General features: G+C 37.6%; 2 pseudogenes; both read left to right on the forward strand.

Annotated features, from left to right (window-relative positions):
* The first annotated feature begins 359 nt into the window (after nt 1-359).
* Nucleotides 360-540, forward strand: LOC129252172 (5.8S ribosomal RNA; annotated as a pseudogene).
* Nucleotides 541-982: 442 nt separating this feature from the next.
* On the forward strand, nt 983-3,761 carry LOC129252183 (large subunit ribosomal RNA; annotated as a pseudogene).
* The last annotated feature ends 1,268 nt before the right edge of the window (nt 3,762-5,029 follow it).

Consider the following 5,029-nt stretch of genomic DNA (forward strand, 5'->3'; position numbering starts at 1 on the left):
TTTTCTTTTAAAAACCTTTAAACATGAAAATAAAAAGTTGTACTTATTATTCATTTGATTGAATGATAAGTTAATTTGTTCACAATAACAAAAGTGGTATATATTTATTATATTATTATATATACATAAAATGATTAAAAAAATACAAAATAATTGAATCATAATAAATACCACCACTGTATTATTGTTGAACTAAGACATTCGCAACTTAATAAAAATGTTTAGAGTTAAATATATTTGATATATATTATTGAAAGAAAATCAATTTATATATTATTAATATTATTTAATTTTACTCTTTCAATTAATATATGCAAAAAAAAATTGACATTTGTTATAAATAAAAATAAATAAAAAAATACTCTAAGCGGTGGATCACTTGGCTCATGGGTCGATGAAGAACGCAGCAAACTGTGCGTCATCGTGTGAACTGCAGGACACATGAACATCGACATTTTGAACGCATATCGCAGTCCATGCTGTTATGTACATTAAATTCAATTTTAAAGTACTGCTTGGACTACATATGGTTGAGGGTTGTAAGACTATGCTAAATAAGTTGCTTATTCTTTTATAAAAATAATTGAATTTAAGCAAATGTGTATATTATTGGATTTTAAATAATTCATAATATTAATAGCAAAAAAAATAAAGATATATAATGAATTTTATTTATTATATATTCTTTAAAAAAAAAATCCTCTCAAATAAAATGAAATGATGAAAATATTGAATCTAAGTATTCTTTACAAAAAATTTTCATATTATTTATATATATATATAAAATAATAATTTATATATGTAATTAAAAGGAGGAATGTCTAGCATAAAAATTAAATTTTTTATTCTAGGATTGCCTCATTTTACATTATTATTATTTTTATATATTTACAATATATAAAAGGAGAAAAGAAAAATAGAGATGAAAAGATGATATAATTTTTTTATTAAATTGTGAGAAGATAAAAAAAGAATATTAAAACAACCTCAACTCATATGGGATTACCCCCTGAATTTAAGCATATTAATGAGGGGAGGAAAAGAAACTAACAAGGATTTTCTTAGTAGCGGCGAGCGAAAAGAAAATAGTTCAGCACTAAGTCACTTTGTCTATATGTCAAATGTGAGATGCAGTGTATGGAATATCTTAATATCTAGTATGAGAAATTAACGATTTAAGTCCTTCTTAAATGAGGCCATTTACCCATAGAGGGTGCCAGGCCCGTATAACGTTAATGATTACTAGAAAGATATTTCCAAAGAGTCGTGTTGCTTGATAGTGCAGCACTAAGTGGGTGGTAAACTCCATCTAAAACTAAATATAACCATGAGACCGATAGTAAACAAGTACCGTGAGGGAAAGTTGAAAAGAACTCTGAATAGAGAGTTAAATAGTACGTGAAACTGCTTAGAGGTTAAGCCCGATGAACCTGAATATCCATTATGAAAAATTCATCATTAAATAATTAAAAAAATAATGTGCATTTTTTTCATATAAGGACATTGTAATCTATTAACATAATAAAGTATTTATCAAAAGATCATTGGTGATATTAAGTTTATTTAAATTAATTTGCTTTTTAAGCATATTAACATAAAATAAATACTAATGATTTGATAAAGTGTTGATAGATTTTATTATATATAATGCTAAAATTCATTTTTTGAATTTTACAAAAAATTTAATATCTATGATATTAATATTTATTTGTATGCATTTATATGATTAACAATGCGAAAGATTCAGGATACCTTCGGGACCCGTCTTGAAACACGGACCAAGGAGTCTAACATATGTGCAAGTCATTGAGTTATATTAAACTTAATGGCATAATTAACTTAACTTAAATATAATGGGATTAATTTTTAGTCTATTTTTTAATAAATAGTCAATTAATTCAATCCCGGGGCGTTCCATATAGTTATGTATAATGATAATTTATTATTATTTATACCTCTAACTGGAGCGTACCTTGAGCATATATGCTGTGACCCGAAAGATGGTGAACTATACTTGATCAGGTTGAAGTCAGGGGAAACCCTGATGGAAGACCGAAACAGTTCTGACGTGCAAATCGATTGTCAGAATTGAGTATAGGGGCGAAAGACCAATCGAACCATCTAGTAGCTGGTTCCCTCCGAAGTTTCCCTCAGGATAGCTGGTGCATTTAAAAATTATATAAAATAATCTTATCTGGTAAAGCGAATGATTAGAGGCCTTAGGGTCGAAACGATTTTAACCTATTCTCAAACTTTAAATGGGTAAGAACCTCACCTTTCTTGATATGAAGGTTGAGGTTATGATATAATGTGCCCAGTGGGCCACTTTTGGTAAGCAGAACTGGCGCTGTGGGATGAACCAAACGTAATGTTACGGTGCCTAAATTAACAACTCATGCAGATACCATGAAAGGCGTTGGTTGCTTAAAACAGCAGGACGGTGGACATGGAAGTCGTAATCCGCTAAGGAGTGTGTAACAACTCACCTGCCGAAGCAACTAGCCCTTAAAATGGATGGCGCTTAAGTTGTATACCTATACATTACCGCTAAAGTAGATGATTTATAAAACAATTTCGATTGATTTATAAATTTTGAAACTTTAGTGAGTAGGAGGGTACAATAGTGTGCTTAGAAGTGTTTGGCGTAAGCCTGCATGGAGCCGCTATTGGTACAGATCTTGGTGGTAGTAGCAAATAATCGAATGAGACCTTGGAGGACTGAAGTGGAGAAGGGTTTCGTGTGAACAGTGGTTGATCACGAGTTAGTCGGTCCTAAGTTCAAGGCGAAAGCCGAAAATTTTCAAGTTTTTAATAAAAAAAAATATTAATAAAAATATATTTAAAAATAATTAAAATACTTGAATTATTTTGAACGAAAGGGAATACGGTTCCAATTCCGTAACCTGTTGAGTATCCGTTTGTTATTAAAAATGGGCCTTGTGCTCATCCTGGCAACAGGAACGACCATAAAGAAGCCGTCGAGAGATATCGGAAGAGTTTTCTTTTCTGTTTTATAGTCGTACTACCATGGAAGTCTTTCGAAGAGAGATATGGTAGATGGACTAGAAGAGCATGACATTTACTGTTGTGTCGATATTTTCTCCTCGGACCTTGAAAATTTATGGTGGGGTCACGCAAACTTCTCAACAGGCCGTACCAATATCCGCAGCTGGTCTCCAAGGTGAAGAGTCTCTAGTCGATAGAATAATGTAGGTAAGGGAAGTCGGCAAATTAGATCCGTAACTTCGGGATAAGGATTGGCTCTGAAGATTGAGATAGTCGGGCTTGATTGGGAAGCAATACCATGGTTTATGTACTCGTTCTGGGTAAATAGAGAATTACGATTCTTGTTCCCCGGATAGTAGTTACGTAGCCAATTGTGGAACTTTCTTGCTAAAATTTTTAAGGAATTATATCATTCGATATATATTCCTTTTAAATTATAACGATTATCAATTAACAATCAATTCAGAACTGGCACGGACTTGGGGAATCCGACTGTCTAATTAAAACAAAGCATTGTGATGGCCCTAACGGGTGTTGACACAATGTGATTTCTGCCCAGTGCTCTGAATGTCAAAGTGAAGAAATTCAAGTAAGCGCGGGTAAACGGCGGGAGTAACTATGACTCTCTTAAGGTAGCCAAATGCCTCGTCATCTAATTAGTGACGCGCATGAATGGATTAACGAGATTCCTACTGTCCCTATCTACTCTCATTCGCAGTGTGACTGCTGAGTTGAACGGACGTGCCGTGCGCTGTGTGCTATTTTTGCGATTTCGCTGTGTGCCTGTGTGCTATATCCGCGTGTGATAACCGGTAGTGTTATAGTTGTGCGAGTGACGCTTATATTGTTGTGGCTGTACTATTGCGGTACAGTGTTTACAATTTATTGCGCTAGTGAGTGCCGTTGTCCGAGTGACGCTACTTTGTAGTAGCTGTACAGTGTTACGAATAATTGAAAGTGCCGTACGGTAGTGTTGTTGGACACTCCAGTGAGTGCCAATATACTCCGTGCTATAGACACAGAGTGCGTGTTTGTGAGTGCTGCTAGATACAGCGTTGGAAATTTTCCATTAAGTTGTTTACAACTTTTGCGGGCGTGCCGCTATTTTTCGGCGTGGTGCTTTTGCGCGTGGCTGTACCATAGCGGTACGTTGTTTACGAGCAATTGCTCAAGTGACTAAGGTTGTGCTAGTGACGCCACTGTTCGCGTGGCTGTACATTGTGTACAAGTGTGTTGTGTTGGTATATTGTGGGACGCTCAAGCGAGTGCCGCTATACCAAGTTGTTTACAACTTTTGTGTGCCGCTAATTTCTGGCGTGGCTTTTGGCGCGTGCCGTTACATTCGGTGTGGGTGTACAGTGCGGGCGTACACTAGGTCTGTCGTGCCGCTATATTGCCATATTTGGCAACAGTAAAAAGGGCGTCCCCTTTTGTGCGTGGGTTAAGTACTGCGCCAAGGTTGAATACTTTGTACAGGTGCCGCGAACAGAGCGTGCTGCGTTTTGCCTGCGGTCGAGCTCGGCGTTAGCTCCACCTCGGTCGACCCGTCCTTGTTCGGGGAACAGTGTTCCGTCCGGCAAGGCATTGGTGGTGGCCTTTGCCAGACCTTTGGTTGGCGCTGTGGGCTACGCCCTCGCGCTTTGCTTTGGCTCGCCGATAGGTGCAGCCGCTGTGTGCGTGCCTGTGCGGGGTTCGTTCCTGCCGTGCAGTAATTGCCGTTGCCCAAAAGGGACTCAATTTTTGTTGTTGCTCGGGAGGCCTTTATCCGGCGAATTCGGCAACCTTAGTGGTGAAGCGTTGGGCAATGCCCAAATTAGAAGGAGTGAGGAAGAGGGCGAACACCCCTCTTCCAAGCGTTTCGGCGGTGCCATCGTCTGCAATGGACGAGACGACGTCCGGAGAGGAGGAGGTGATTTTGCGGTCTCCTCCCCGTACTAAGGAGAAGACCGCTGGAGGTACAGCGGTTCCGGTGGAGAAGGTAACCCTAAGGGTACCTGAAAAGGTGAGTGGAAGCGAGGGTGGT

The sequence above is a fragment of the Anastrepha obliqua genome, unplaced genomic scaffold (assembly GCF_027943255.1).
Source record: "Anastrepha obliqua isolate idAnaObli1 unplaced genomic scaffold, idAnaObli1_1.0 ptg000153l, whole genome shotgun sequence".
NCBI classification, from domain to species: Eukaryota; Metazoa; Arthropoda; class Insecta; order Diptera; family Tephritidae; genus Anastrepha; species Anastrepha obliqua.